This window comes from Mus caroli, unplaced genomic scaffold (assembly GCF_978045245.1).
Source record: "Mus caroli unplaced genomic scaffold, Mus_caroli_1 scaffold_18, whole genome shotgun sequence".
NCBI classification, from domain to species: domain Eukaryota; kingdom Metazoa; phylum Chordata; class Mammalia; order Rodentia; family Muridae; genus Mus; species Mus caroli.
The window spans coordinates 83,759,303-83,775,941 of record NW_028227273.1 but is presented as its reverse complement, the minus strand read 5'-3'; positions in this window follow the sequence as shown (position 1 = coordinate 83,775,941).

Here is a 16,639-nt window from a genome sequence, read left to right as displayed (position 1 = left end):
ACGTTCTGGTGAATTTCCAGAAACAGAGGTCCTAATTTCCATCGTTTGCCCATGTCCTTGGTGGAAATGCCCCCACCATGGCTGATTTCCATTGGCCCAACAAGAAGATTAGAGAAAAGAGTCAAGTCCTTGACTTTTCATAGTTGGCAAAAATAAAAGTTGCAGAAGGAATTTACAGGGCAGCACATAGGATGAAGACTGAGCAGAGGGTGGAAGTGTGTAAAACTCTCCTGCTGAACTTGGGGCTGTGCAGTGTTGCATGGAGTCACACCGTGATTACACATGAAGCGCACCCTGTAGCCCTCACCAGATCACAGAGCCAACAGACAGCAGTGTAGCCTCACAGGGGAATCAGCCTGGCTGCTCTCAAATGATGGGCTTGACTTCTGCCACCCAGAGGCAGAAAAACCCTGATGAGCTAAGAGATTAGATGTACAGGACAGGTGACCCCCTTGACAGAAAGGGAGATGTTCCCAGATCTCCAATGTGGGCCATTAAATTTATTCCAGCTGCATACATCAACCTGAAGAAGTGTCAGACAAATAATATCAAGCCGGGGGAGGGGGAGGAGGGGAAAGCAAGCTGTACCTGAACTTATGACATTATAATTCTGTGTCCGGCACATTGGGAAATTTTGAAAAGTTTTATGTCTTCTGAATGTACAGCACTCCTGGGTAGCTCTGCAAGTGAAATCTATATGGGAATGCAAAACCTCATGGTCAGAATGGGTCTTACCTCTAGAGGGGAGGAAGCAGAAGGCAGGGTTGGCTTTCACCTAAAATGTTTTCTAAAAGATTTATTTTCACTATTTTTTTAGCCCTGTGTAGCTGTGTGAGCACGTAAATGTGAGTACAAATGTCCTCAGAGGCTTCAGACTCCCCCTATAAGTGATGGACACTTGTGAGCTGCCCAGCGCACATACAGGGAATTAAACGTGATCTTCTGTAACAAGCGTGTGCATTCTTAACTGCTGAGCCGTCCCTCCAGGCCCCTGAACTATTTTCTGGTCTAAAGAGAAATCTGAAGGAAACACAAGGAGGGGCAGATTTGACAGTGTTCACAGCGGGGTGTGATGGTGTTTGTTACAAACCATCTACAAACTGTCAATGAATTTTGTGCTCCACAGTAAAGATGTAGGCAGGGGCTCATCCATCATGGGCTTCAGAATGCCCATGATTATATGATCGGAGCCTCAGGGCATGGTCATGATGACCTGCGCACAGCTGCGTGAGCATCTGGCAGAAGGTCAGTTAGTGAAACAGGTCAAATGTTTAATGGCATTTATGTAAGGAAGTCCAGTCACTTGCAGAAAGCCTTGCTGTAGGGAATGGTGTTTCTTGAAGCTTTTGTTAACCTTTCAGTTCCTTTAATGCTTTCCTCATGATATTTAGGTATCTTTAGTAAGGTTTAAACAAAATTTTGCAGGTCCAGTCTCCCCTCAATCCCCTCCCTCTCTTCCTCTCCTTTCCTTCTCATTCTTCCCATCCCTTCTTTATTATTACTACTAGTAGTGTCATCGTTAGTGGTCGTATTATTACTTATTCATTTACATCTCACTCACTTCTCCCCTCCTGGTCGCCCCTTCCCACAATCCTTCCCCTATCTCCCCTCCCCTTCTCCTCTGAGCAGTTGGGGCCCCCTGGGAATCCCCCCACCCTGGCACATCAGGTCTCTGTGGGGCTTGGCACTTCCTCTCCCACTGAGGTTAGACAAGGCAGCCCAGCTAGAAGAACATATCACACAAACAGGCAAAAGCTTTTGGGAGAGCCCCGACTCCAATTGTTGGGGACTCACATGAAGTCTGAGCTGTACATCTGCTACACGTGTGTGGGCAGCCCTAGGTCCGTCCACCCTCTGTATCTTCCTTGGTTGGTGGTTCAGTATTGGAGAGCCCCACCCTTCGGATTCTCATCCCCTTTTATCTTTTTTTGCAACCCAGTTTTACCTCTCTGCAGGCGAGGCTCACAGAGAAGCACCTATCCCTGGGTTCCTCAGATCTGTAAGCTGGGAATAGGCTGTGAGCAAAAAGCACCTTCAATTTCTGTTTACTGTGAGGTTGCTGCACATGGGTAATTATGAACGTAATTATCTACACAGGTTCCCGGTGTCTCTCCTGTAATTTGTTTCTGAACAAAAGTAACTCGTTTCTGATCTTAAGCTCTTAGCAGACAGGAGGAAATGACTGTATTTTGCCATTAAAAACATGTCTGTGCTATCTAGCAGGTTGCTGTGAGGTGGTGGAAGGGCTTACAGCTGAAGAGAGGCTGCAGACATGGTGCTGGCCATTCCCTGTTCCGAATGTGTGCACTGAGTCAATTAACCTCCGCTCCTAGTTGCCTCATTAGTGAACGGAGAGGGAGAGCCGGTCTGAGACTAGAGGATGCTGTGTGGTCACGTTGGATCTACAGTGTCTGTGCCCAGCTCTGTTTCACCAGCAGAGCTGTCACTCTCTAAATGAGTAGAGATATATCAACATACAGAAGTCACCAGATGCCACCATGGCGGGTGACATTCTGAGTCTCGCCATCTGAATGACGGCACTGCATGATCCGGGGATAGAGTTTTATTGTTATGGCCATTGTTATGATGAAATTCTGCAGGGAGCCCTTATGGTCTCTAGTAATATTGGGTGATATTTTGACCAGAGCTATTTTCTACAGGTTCTATGTGGTACTATGAAAGGAAGGACGTGTTATGTGATTTTTAATGTTTCGGAGCTCAGGAGAAAGTGTATTCAGTATAAGCTGTGGGCCTGAGGAATGGCACCACTGGAGGAGATTAAATGGCTCTAAGGTTATTACATTTTTTTTTTTGAATTTTGAAAGTTACTCTAAAATTAAAACTTGGGGTGGGGGGAAATGAGTAAATGTGGCTTGAGTTACTGTTGCATCTTCCTTAGGGCCTCAACATCGGCTTAACCTGCAGTCACTGAGGAAAGATGCTGTGAATGAGCTTAATAAATCTATTCTCTCATTTTCTGCTAGGAAAAAAAATCAGATAAATATGGGTCATAGGTTAGCTTCCCACAACTCTCTTTAAATGGGGCTTCCCAGGCAGACCCCTCCGGAGGCTGCAAAACACCATGGAACAGGGGCTGTCCCTCAGCCAGCCCCCTGAGCTTTTTCTCATTGCAGCCTGGCAGGAGGCCTGCCATGTGGGCTCCCTCAACCACTACTGCTCTGATGGTTCCATGATCTCGGTGGGCAGTTGTGATCACGAAGCATGTGTATAAGGATGTATCTCACAGAGAAAAGCACTTCATGTCTTGGTCAGGACTAATGACTTACCAGACACTTGGGGGATGATAGCAGAGCTTATCTCTTACAAGATCGTATACAAGCACTTTGTATGATTCTTCTAATATATATATCTTTTTAAAGCTCCTGTTTCATACACAAGGAAATGAGCAAGTGTCCAGTGATGTCATCTCCTTAATGTTCTTTGGCTGTCCATATTCAAAAGGCCAGCTTTATGGGTCCCTTGATCTGCCAGATCTATTTTCTGGGAGGTGACAGAACAGGATGACCCGGTGTGATGGCTAATCCTGGTTGTCAACTTGATTACATCTGGAATTAGCTATAAAATCCAAGTAGCTTGGCATACTGCGAAGGAGTTCCTTGATTAGGTCATTTGAAAGTGTGGCCTAGATTTAGGGTGACAGCTCAGAACATGGCAGAAGGAGGCTTCTGTTTCCCCTTATCCCGAGACAGTCCTTCTCAGCAACTAGATGCTACTTCTTGAGGATTCCAGCGGAGACTGAGAGCTCTGTAGGATCTGCCTGGGTCTTCAGCACCAGACTGGAACTGCTCAGATATCCAGTCTCACAGACAGAATACTACTAGATCCTTGGCCTTTGCTAAATTGTTGGAAAATTCAGACCCCAGACTGTAAGCCACTCTAATAATGCTCTCTGTGTGTATGTACTCATTTTATCAGTTCTGTTCCTTTAGAGAACTCTGACTAGCCCACCCAACAAGGCCATTGGATGGAAATTTCCACAGAGACTGAAGAGCAGCAGAAAAATAGGCTCAGGCAACAGACAAGCCTGGGTGGTGTTCCAGAAATCAGTGCTGAGAGGGTCCAGGCAGCAGGAAAGCCTCCATGAATGGACACTGGTTCTTAGCCTAGATGCCCCAGGGTCAGGCTGTGTCCTGCCTGGGCTGAGGATTTGGGGTGGGCTCTGTGGAGACCTCAGGTTCTGGAGCATCATCTAATTGGTGAGGAATAACCACAAGGCTGTGATGTTCTAGTAGGATGTAGTGAGCCATCTCAGGGACTTCCACCCTGACCTATGAACTGTGTGCTGTGCTCAAGGCACATCTCTGAAAGAAGCCTTCAGATGTCACAGAGGGAGGGAGTAACAGGGATGAGTTTGCCTGACAGGGCCGAGTGCACAGTGTTGTATATTGCAAGTTTGCCCTACCGTTTGCTTACCCCATCACATATCCCCTGGAGAGTCTGCCACCCTAAGTACATTAGCTAAGAATCACTGTAAGGGTGGGTATTGTTTTTCTTTGTTAAACAAACTCTTTTCTTAGCATCTTCCAATTAAAATATTTGTCCAGTAAATTGACTGTGAAGTTGGGCAGATCTGTGTTCAAATCCGAGCTCCCTAGTTACCAACTGTGTGATGTGGGACAAGCCTCTCTTTCTTCAACTATGAGACATGGCAGTCATCTTCAGAGTAAGTCGCACTGCTGGAGTGTGCTAGTTTTAAGAGTCAGTGGATAAACTGTCTACAGCTTGATGCTGGGGATGGAAGCATTTAGGGTGTAGAGCCTGGCAACTAAGTACCTTCCCCTGCCTCGGACTGGCTGCCAACCACTCCCAGAGCACCGGGGAGTGAAACAGGAATGCCATCCCTGACTTAGTGAACTCTCCACATTGGAGATGGGTGCTTAGCACATGGGATCCAGGGAGTAAATGGATAGAGAACTGATGCTAACCCTTACATCTGCACTTAGCATTTGCTTGTTAAGAGGAGGAAAGGTCAGGTGTGGTGGTGCCCATGTCTGTCTGTTGTCCCAGCCCTTGGGTGGCTGAGGCAGGTGGGTCCTAATAGTCTAGGTATGCAAGGATAGTTAGGGCAACATAATGAGCTCATAGCCTCTTAAGAAAGTTTCAGAGTCGAACATTAGGTCAGAGATAAAGTCAGGTAGTTCTGAAGTTTGTCAGTGATGGAGGTTTAGAAGTTCCATGCCAGGCTGGTTGACCTCCAAGCATTCCTGTACATGAACATATTTTGTTTTAGAAACTATTTTTTTTTCTTTAACCAGGATAGGGTCTTGCTAGACTTAATAGTTTTGGTCATCTGCACTTTATGCTGTCTTAGCTAGCCACAGCTCTGAGCAGCCATTATTGTAGAAATCTTTCCAGATCTCCTGAGCCCTGAGTGCTCTACGCTGTACTAATTTCTTCCAACACTCATACCATTGACACTACAAATTTCCTGTTGCTGTCTCCTGCTAGCTGCCTAGCAGAGGAACTTTCTCTGTACATGGTTGTAATTGTAATTTTGCTCCCAGTAAGTTTTGCTAATTAACGTGGGATCGTTACAATAACTACTTCTTAGTGCCCAAAGGAAGGAAACTACAATTTATTATGACCATACGTCCCAGATTTTTCTGAAATAGTTCCCATTTTACATAATTTTATTCATTTCAATTAAAGAGATTCATTATATGCCAAGCAGTCATTATCTAATTTTATGCCCCTTTAAGACTCTAATATGAATGAATTTACATATGAAAATAGAATAGTTTCTGAACACAAAATGAGATAAATGATTTATATGAAATTCATCTATAGTATAAAGTTATATATGTTTCATGACCCCAATTATTAAGAGGAAGGAAATTATTGGATATTGCATTTTCCTTGGTAAGTTCAAGACATGGTCCTAATAGATGGTCTTCCCTTTGGAAGGGATAGTGATCAATATTGGCTGTGCCACACAGGAAGCCCTGAGTTCTGATGATCAAAGATTATCAGATGATCTGGTACCCAAAGAGGTTTTCTAACTTAGAAAACAAACAAACACCCAACCCCAAATCAAAGCAAAGATTACCAAGGAAGGGTAGATACAGTTTCAGAAACATCTCTATTTACAGCCCACAGCCTACTGGCCACATGCAGCCAAAGGATAGCTGTGGCTGCCTGCATAAGGCTTGTGAAAGGCTGACCCAGTGGATCATTTAGTCATAGGTGGGAAAAGGGCTTATAAGGTGCCATCCGGAGGAGCTAATGGCAGTCAAGGGTTGTAGCTGAGAAGAACTCATTGTCTACAGTGACTTACTTGCTGGTGAGTTGTTCATGATCCAGTAGATAATCCAAGATCTATGTCCATGTGAGCAGTCCTGGTTAAAATTCAATGAGTTGCAAAAACAAAAAGACATGCAAAGTAAGATGAGATCTGGTAAGAGGAAGGGAGGACTCATGAGGCAGGTGGAGGATAAAGAGGAGGAGGGGGATATGAACTTGGTGAGAGGAAGGGAGGGCTCATGGGGGCAGGTGTGTAGGTAGAGTATGAGAGAGGACAGAGTGATGGTGTCTTAGTCAGTGTTCTATGACTGTGAAGAGACACCATGACCATGACAACTTATAAAAGAAAACATTTAACTGGGGCTTCCTTACAGTTTCAGAGGTTCAGTCCAATGTCATCATGGCAGGGAGTGTAGCAGCATACAGCAAACACGATGCTGGAGAAGCAACTGAAGGTTGTACATCTAGCACTGTAGGCAACAGGAAGAAAGTACCACTGGGCTTGGCTTGAGCATTTGAAAATTCAAAGCCCACCCCCCAGTGACATGCTTCCTATAACAAGGCCACGTGTTCTAATCCTTTGAAATAATGCCTCTATGTGCTTTATGAAAACACATCCCTTTTGATAACTGGCAAATGTTTCCTTCATTCTCCTGAGTCTCTATTTGTTGTCAGTTATGATTTATTGAGACCAAGATTCTTTCAAAGCTGGGATAAGCCTCATGTAGGTCCAGCCAGCTGGGCTCTGCTCAGGCAGCTGCATGGCAGAGCCTCCCTCACCCCCCCTTGCCCCCATGATGTGCTGCACGCCCACTGTCCTGGCATGTGGAACTCATGTCAGACTGAACCAGGAGTCGGTTCCCTGAGAAGAGGAGATAGGCAGGCCTTATCCAAGGATGCTGAGGAACCAGCTGTGTCATGTCTTGGGGACATCTGTCTTCAAGTGCCACCTATCTTGATACTAAGCTAGCAGGCAAATGAGCCCAGAGGTTGGCCTGGAAGGTTTGTACATGACATAGAACTCCTCTCATCTCCCTTTGAAAAAAGAAATTTCTGCAATTTAAAATTTTATTAAATACCATGTAGGTAGGGCTTAAAAATTCAAATATCATTAAAAAAATTTAAAATGTATATTTATTGTTAATATGATTATTGTGTATATTTTGTGCATGTTTATATATGGATATATATGTATATGTGTATGTAAGCATGTGTGCATGTGTATTAATTAATGTCCCTGTGTGTATGTGATATATATGTGTGTCTTTGTGTATGTCTGTATATATGTATATGTGCATATGTGTATATGTATGATGTGCATATGTGTATATGTATGATGTGCACATGTGTGCATGTATGTTGTGTGTATGTGTGTTTCTATATGTATGTATGTATGTGTGATGTGTATATGTGTATGTGTGTATATACATGTGTATATGTGTGAATGCAATTGTGCATATACATGTATGCGCATGCATGTGTGTATGCATGTTAGTTATGCATGTCTATGTGTGCATGTGTATGTCTGTGTGTGCCTATGTGTGTCTATGTGTACACAGGTGTGTACATGTGTGATGCATATGTGTGTGTCTTTATGTCTGTCTGTGTGTCTGTATGGGTTTGTCTATGTGTGTGTCTGTGTATGTATATGTGTATACATATATGTATGTGTATGATGTATACATGTGTATGTGTATGTATATGTGTGTGTATGCATTTGTACCTCGTGAAGTCAGAGATCAACTTGCAGGCTTTTGTGGCAGGTACTCTCCCACTCTGCCATCTTGCTGGCCTAATTTGCTAAAATAAAGTATCCTCGCTCCTTCCCTCCTCCCCCTCAGCCTCCACTAGCAGTGCACTCAGTCACCCTTTTGACGGTTCCCTCTACCTTCCAAATAATGCACAGCTGTGTTCCCTCACACTTTAAGTAATGGACGTGGAGGTTCTTCACACGGAGGCTAAACACTGAACTCCCTGAGACCACTCCTTACCGACTTCCCCTCACACACCCCTCCTCTTAATTAATCTGCTCTTTGACTGCTGAACATTCAATATTCCCGCTAACAGGCCTTTGCTGCAGTTGGTGACAGCATCATTGTGTGCAACATGAGGAGAACACCATTTGCTCATAGAGGGCAGAGGGCAGAGAGATACCACTGCAAACCAAGGAATGCCAGCAACCCCCAGAAGCTGAATGAGGCAGATTTCCCTGGAGCTCCCAGGCTGTGTGGTTGCCAGCACCTTGCCTGCTGGCTCCTAGCCTCCAGACCCATGGGGGAATAGATCGCTGTTATTTTAAGCCACCTAATTTGTGGTAACAAACGATAGCCGCCAGAGGAAATAATACAGTGGCATTGATTCTGCTTCTCTGGTCTCTGCATCGATCTATTCTCTGCTCAAGTGCAATGGTCTTAGGAAAGGCCCCACTATTTCTCACCTGCCTCACTGCTGTGGGAACTTCCTTGCTTCCCAGTGTCTTTCATTTTCTTCAACCACTTTAATATGCCATGACTCTCTCAGCAACTATGTTTTGTAAACAGTATTCTCCACAGTGGCTCTTGCAGCAGAGTGTGTACAAGGTCTGCTGATCTCTGTATCAATGGCTGATGTGGTGGGATAGGAGTGAGGAAGGGGTCCATCCCATAGACTCCCTGGATATGGAAATCAGCGGGCTTAGATTCACAATGTCTCTGCTTCTTTCCTACTTGCACATCTTAATTTTCGGTGGCTTCTAGTCAGCTCTGCTGCCACCCAAGTATGAGTCATACTGAAGGAAATAAGGTTCTCGAAGGAGCTAGAAACTCCTGAGCAAGCACTAGGAGTTGGCTCAGAGCTCCTGGATGAAAGTGATTGGGTTCTCATCTCTGAAGAAGAGAGAGGGCTAAACCTCATAATCTCCAACACCACCCCCCTTTCAGTCTCCAATAGGGCTGATGTTGACTGTGGATAAACAGAGCAGTGGATGTTGGCTGGGATTGTGGTAATACACGTGGGGCATCTGTCTCTTCAAATCCTAGGGCTGGGCCCTATGTCAACAGGTAACAACTCTACTGGGTATATTTTGCTGCATTCCTCCCACCCCCATGTTAAAGTAACTTCTTCCAGGCAACCATAATATCCACCACATAAAACACTGTCCCCCTTTTACTATAAATTAGATTCTGCGTGTCCCAACAGTGACAGTCACTCTGTGGGAAGAACATCTCAGGGATTCGCCTTTCCTCTACTTAGTTCTTCCCTTCTCTGTTCTAGTGCCTGCCTTTTGCTTGTAAGATACACAGCAGGAAATGGAAAACACCAAGCCTCTGCCCTCTAGGAGCATGGTGCCCATTTTATAGATGGGCAAACTCAAGTTATCAAGGCTAACTGACTTGTTCAAGATTAGACAAACCAGCAGATGACAAGAAGTAGGAACAGACTCAGTTCTAGCTGCACAGCTCAGGATTTAGCAGCCAAGACAATTCCAACATGTGTCAAGTTCAGATTGACTTAAGAAAATGTTATCTAGATGCCCCAAATATGGGATCCAGGTGCTAAGAGAGACTTCAAAGCGCAGGGCTCCCCACTGACAGAGGTTGCTAGCCAGGAGCAGCTGTACTGCAGATTGGTACAGGTGGGTAGGTCCCTGAGACAGAAAGCCTGGCTATTGATGCTAGCATTCAGTAGAGAGAATTTGAGCCAGTGAAGAATATGAAACCAGACTTCATACTTTCTCTGGCATTACTAAAACTGTATATTTCCCGCCATCCTCAGTCTTTGTAATCTATCCTGTGACAAATATGGCTCCAAGCAATTTGCAAAACATATTCTAATTCGGGGGCAGTGCTCCTTACAGATGTATTCCCCGCCAGTGGGGAGGTGGGGTAGAAGGAAGATTAAGACAATACACGTGTTTCCATGGGTGAGTGTTGCAGGAAAGAAACTAAGAGCTACTTTCTGAGCCTGGCAGTGATAACAGTTAATTGCTAAGGAAGCTGCCATGCCGCTCAGGGCTTTCCACCAGAACCAGCCCTGGGATGCAGGAGCAAGGCAGCCTTGCAGAACAGACCAGGTTCTCTTTGCTTTTGATAAGAAGCATGTGCCAGAAATAATGGTGGTTATACTTTTTTTTTTTTTTTTTTTGTGAGTAACATAACCTTACTCTGTCCTCATTGGAAGTGTTAAAATGTATGAGTGGAGCTAATGGGGAGCTTTTCAGTCTAACTGTGCAGTTGCTATCTCTTTAACCTCCAACCCCACCATCACGCAGGGAAATTCATCTTCAGAGCTTTTAGAGGGGCTACGTTCCGGGTGGGTCCCCTCCCCTCCAGTGCCTCTTTACGCCATGTCTCTTGGCCACTGTTCCATTAATAGCACCAAGATTTTTATTTTTCCTGATCTAAGGGCAAAGAATGGGGCCCATTATATCTGGTAATTCATCAGCTTCTCTGTCACAAAGGACATTTTCCTTTCTCTGTCTCTGTATTTCTGGCGTCTTATTTCACCCTGCTCCGGGGGAGACTGAAGGCTTGCCTCCTTTGAAGAGTCCACATCAGAAGGCTGCACCACATGCCTCTAAGATTTCACCTCATGAGAAATTCCCCTTCAAATCTGTGGCTTCTCCTCTTCCCAGGGCCCTTTGAGTTTGGTAATGGCATCATGTGTTGGCTGGGTAGAGAGGCCCCTTTGAAGCACTTACGGATGCTTTGAGTAGTCCCTTTTGAAAGAGGCTAGTGGTGATGGAGGAGGGGTTGGAAATCCCTCTGGTAGCCAAAAGATGGTCTCAGAATAATTCAGAACACACTGTGGGGTGTTGGTAATACCAGGTCTCCTGAGGCGTCTGGTCTCTGTGGAAAATGAGTGTAGTGAACTCGGTGGCAGACCCACCCACCTCCTCTCAGTGACACAGCTTGAGAGTATGCGAGGCTCTCTCCAAACTGGCTGCACTATAGCCTTGCCTGAGGGAGCTGAACAACCTCAGAGGAATGGAAACCCCTTTTGCTAGGTAAGTGTTTCCATGGTCTCTTCAGGGGACTCAGCACTCTCTCAGGTGAAGAGGTTAAACTCCTGGCTCCACACTTCTCTACCATGATGGACTGACCCCTCACACTGTGGGCTGCAATAAACCCTCTCTCCTTACCTTGCTTTTGTCAGAGTTATAAGTAACTAACGCAGATGCTCATCTTGTTTGTTGAACGGTCCTTGGATTGGATGCAACTTCTGTTAAAGCCATCTGGGAGCTGGGAGTAGCTGGCCTTAGTCTACAGCAGATCCCTTTCCACTCTTCAGGCTTCAGGGAAGTTAAATAACCAAAGGACAGCAACAAAGGAGCCACCCACACAGATGGTAACTGTCCAGAGCGTTCCTGGTTCAGAATTGTGTATGAGTGTGTGTGCGTAGCATGTATATGCATGCGTATGTATGCACGTGTGTGCATGTGTATGTAGTGTGTGTAAAAGCATGCACGTGTGGATGTGTGTGCATGTGTGTGTGTGTGTGTTTGTGTGCATGTATGTGTGTTTGTGTGTGTGCATGTGTGTGTGTGTGTGTGTATGGATGTGTTGTTATGGGGGTAAGTGGGTGTGGTCCACACTAGAGAACTGGGAACTGTTATTGAGCGAAGAGAAGTCATTTTGTTAGACTCAGGTAAGAGTTCATATAAATTCCTGTTGGGGCCCCTGGATGTTGGGCTCCATGTCAGGAGGCAGCCCTGGAAGTGACAAGAATTGTTACCAGTAGGGTGCTCTTAGAAGACTGCTTTTCCCACCACCTGCAGCAGCCCTGTGAGATCACATGCCAGGATGCAATCCTGGTCCTCATTTTGGCCACTTGCTCCCAGATGTCCTCCCCTGTACAACCCCCCCCCCACACACACACACACACACTCCCCATGACCAGGCTGAGGCTCTCTTTCTTGTTGGGAGTTTAAGAAATTCAAACTGGCATTTCCTCTGCCGCACATGATGAGGCTGGCTGATGGACAGAAGGGCTTTCTACCAATTAGATCTGCACCTCCGGTTCTGTGCCTGGATTAAGACTTCTGAGCGCTCTCTTTGAGCCCACACAACCCAAATATCAGATAACATGAAGCCTACATTCCCTTCAGAAAGCTGTCCCAAGAACTTGTTGACGTTTGCAGTGTTTGATTACTCTATAGCCAGAGCAGGCAGAGAGGGGAGTCTTAGAGTCTTCTCCTGTCCTTTGAAAAGTAGCATCCAGTGACCTTCTCCATAAAGCCTGTGACCTTCAAGCACCGAAAGCCTCAACTTTCCCACAAATTATGCTGTTTTCCTCCCTGACTGTTTTCTTAGACCAATATTAGAATGCGCTGCTGTTTGCTCTGAGGAGGACACACCAGCTTCCTGGGGCTCCCCCCCACCCCCGAAACACCCTCCCCCCCACAAGGCTCCCTGGGCCCTGCAAGTGAGGTACTTGCTGGCTGGGGAAGCTTTCAAAAGAGACGGGAAACAGCTTAGGGTAAGAAATGCTTTTAGAAAATTATTCTCACGCCAGATGAAATCTCAGATCTTGCAATTTTGTTTGTTTTCTTCCTTCTCAGCTGTTTGCTTTTGAAGTCAGAGACGGCTGTATCTTTGTGCAAGCGCAGCTGGGACTAGTCGATCACGGTTTATTTTTAAGACAAGAAAAGAAGGCGAGTGAAGAAATACCTATTGTTATTTGTTATCCATCAGGAGACTTCAAATGTACTGGGTCTTGCTCAGATATGCAGATCCAGGCTCCACACACACAGAGAGATGGAGGGCAGGATACATTGGCCAATGGGTAAGGAGGTAGACAGGGTCTGCTTGCCAGCCCTTGCTTAGGTAGTCTGACAGTGCTGGGCTTCATGTCTGTGGTATCCTTGCATCCAAGCCAGAGTTACTCTGGTGGTCTGAAGAGCTATGGCTGTCTAAGGCAGTGTTTCTCAACTCATGGGTCATGACCCCTGAAGACCATCAGAAAACAGAGATAGTTACATTATGATTAATAAAAGTAACAAAATTATAATTATGAAGCAGCAGCAAAAATAACTGTATGGTTGGAGGTCACCACATAGGAGGGTCTGTATTGAAAGGTCCCAGCATCAGGAAGGTTGAGACCTGCTGGCCTTAACGGGTCTTTAGATTCTCTGTCTCTAGCAGTCATCCCTGCTTACCCCACTGAGGGGACTCCTGGACGGCAAGCTACTTTGCTGAGAACCTCCAGTGACTCTCTGTTCACTGTCCGCTGAGGGGTAGATTCTAAGTTGCTTGTTTACAGTTGAAAGTACCCCTCAGGTAACCGGTAGCCACCATTCCAGTGTGTCTCCCACATCTCTTTCCTGACGGACTGCCTCTAAGAGGATGTCCTCAGTAGCCAAAAGTATTATTACCAAGCCCTGAAGCAGAGCCTGTGTCAGCCTAGCTGAGCTGACTAGCTTCGAGGGGGATTTGTCACCTGTACATTTTTAGGATCAATGTTGTGTATGTGTATGAAGGGGAATTTTTAGTGATTTTTTTTTTGTCCAATCTTCTAGCTTTCCAGACGAAAGAATTGACACCCAGGGATGAAGTGTGGATTAACATGAAGACACAACAACTATGGAAACAGCTGCCTCACAGTGACTGCCTTTATGTAGGCACGACACAGTGTGAAAAACATTTCTGTGAGGAAAAACATTCTATCCAAACATCCCGGTGTTGCTAGCACCAACCTTTAAATACAGAGGGGCTGGGGATTCACTGGATTGTTTCTACATGGTTGGAGCTGGAACAGGACCCATACCCTACCAGGCCATTGCCCGAGGCTCCACTCAGCTCCTCCTTGAATAACTTCAACTCTTGCCAAATTCAATTCTCTTCTGTTTGTGAAGTTTCTTAGTTGCTTAACAATAGCTATAAACGACAGGGTGGTAGAGACCTTCCCTCTGAAGCCTTTGACCCTGCAGTATGGATACTCAGCAGCTGTGTTTGTGCTGCCTCTGTGCTTGGGACATCCAGGGGCTGGTTGATGCTGGAAAAGGCTGGTTCCTGCTTCTCTGTAAGCTTTCCTGCGTAGGATGTTGATGCACTGTTTCTTTCACGCAAACCATTGTAGCGGCTGCTGCCTCACCACATCTGAACACATCCCCTGTTTCAGCTCCTCAATTTTGCCCCACATAGAGAGCTGTAGAATTCTACCTTCATCAGTACAAACCACAGATTTGGCCCCTCACTGGCAGGTCCAAGGTAGTAAAGATTCTGATTCCTGCTTGCAGTCCTCACCCACCACCCATGTACTTCCTAACACTGTAGTGTTTACTTCCTTTCCCACAAACCCTAGACCTGTCTATCATCCCCAACTTAGTGCATTTTGAACACAGGCATGAGTTTAATTTTCAAAGTAAAGCTATGGGCAGGATGGGAACCACAGGTTAGTTTCCGGGACAGAAGCCATTCGAACGCTTTTGATGTATCTTCTTAACAATCTCGACAACATTGATCGTTTGTCCAGAGAGCCCTGGACCTGTAAGAGAGGCTGGTGCACTCGCAGGGCCTGCCAGTGTTCCCTGGCATCTTCTTGCACGTGGATGGTTTTCAGAAGACTATACATCTCCCACTCTTTCCTAAGTTTTCCTTGCTTAGCTAAGCAGGTTCCCACTAAAGCAGGCTGGATTCTAACCTGAGCATCTAACTGCCACCTAAATGATCTTCTGTAACGATGATTGCGGTACCTCTGCCTCATTTTCTTCTAAAGACACTGTGAGCCGTTTAAATACACAAATCACAGAGGTCCCGATTCTGGCGTGTGAGGAGATAGTGGGAAATTAAGAAAAAGATGAAAACAAAGGAAACCTGGTAGATAAAGTCAGGGGCTCATTGTCAGGATCAGTCCTGTGCTTCTCCTGGATGCCGGTGAAGACCTCCATGAAAAACATATCTTATGGCTAGTAAAGGCAGAAAAAGTTCACATCTCAACTTTGTAAAAACTCTTACTATGTAGTTTGCTGCCTTTTCTGGGTGTTCTTTTAAATGATGTCAATGTTTTTATTACTGTGCTTATACGACATGTGAAAAGACACATAGATAAAAACCATGTTATTTTGAAGAATATACTAACTACATGGTGAGCCACTTTTAGTTCAAACTTGATATAGCATGAGTAAGTATACAGTAGACTCTTAATAAATGTTTACTCAATTTAGTTGAATAATATTAGCTAATACACTTGTTGGATTTTACTCACGAGAACTTATTTTTCACTTTGTTTGCAAGCATCTCTGATTCTTGTCTTGCAGTTGAGAGAATTTTATCTCAATGTATATTAACTTTTTCTTTTTCATGTTACGACAGAAGGCATGGCAGACATTGTCCTGACAAAGCATAAATCTACATATTAGGAAAAGATGGTGTTGAAGATTTAAAGAGAAGAGTTATTTTGCCCAGTTTAGTTAGTTAAATCCTGAGAGTATTCTTTATGTTTTTTGTTCTCTTGTCTTTGTTGAACCTTAAGTAATCATGGAGAAAAGGCACTCTACAGATTTATTAAGAAATAAGTAGTTATTTACCCCAGGCAAAAGAAAAACAGTGAGGTATTATACTCCGTGGCCAAGATGAAGGATAACGCTGACAGCATCCCACAGAACAGAAGGGACCGGGGATTCTTTACAGAGTAACAGTGAGGTACACAGGCCTTGCAAAGTCAGCACGGTAGATCCAGGAGAGTGATCCCCACGGCAGATGGTGTCTCAAGAAGATGGTACAGATTGTTCTGCCTACTCAACTTTCAAATCATGGTTGCCGCCAGTAATCGAAAAGTATTAGAAAATATTTTGGTTAAGACATAAAGAGCCAGACATGGTGGTGCACGCCGTTAATCCCAGCACTTGGGAGGCAGAGGCAGGTGGATTTCTGAGTTCGAGGCCAGCCTGGTCTACAGAGTGAGTTCCAGGACAGCCTGTCTGGAGAAACCCTGTCTCGAACTCCCCCCCCCCCCCGCAAAAAAAAAAGACATAGAAATGGAGTTTCAGGCAAACTGACCGCTGTGCTTGTGTGTCCTAAACCCCTGTGTGTCTCAAGTGTTTGGGATGCTTAGTGGGGAGACCTCAGTCTTACATTTACGTTACTTAAGATGCTTTATTCAGTCTCAGGGTGATCTCTAAGTCAAACAACTTAACAAATCTGGAGATGTTTCAGGCAACAATTTTTCAATTAATTTCTTCTGTCTTGTGTTCTCTTTTTTCTTTCTGAGGCTTCAGTTACATACCCTATACTCTGTGTGTGTGTGTATGTGTGGTATAGTATGTACGGTGTAGTGTGTATATGTGTATGTTTGTGTGGTGTAGTATGTTCATGTGTGTCTGTGTTGTATACTGTATGTATGTATGTATGTGTCTGTGAGGTGTAGTATGTGTATGTGTGTGGTATAGTGTTTGTGTATG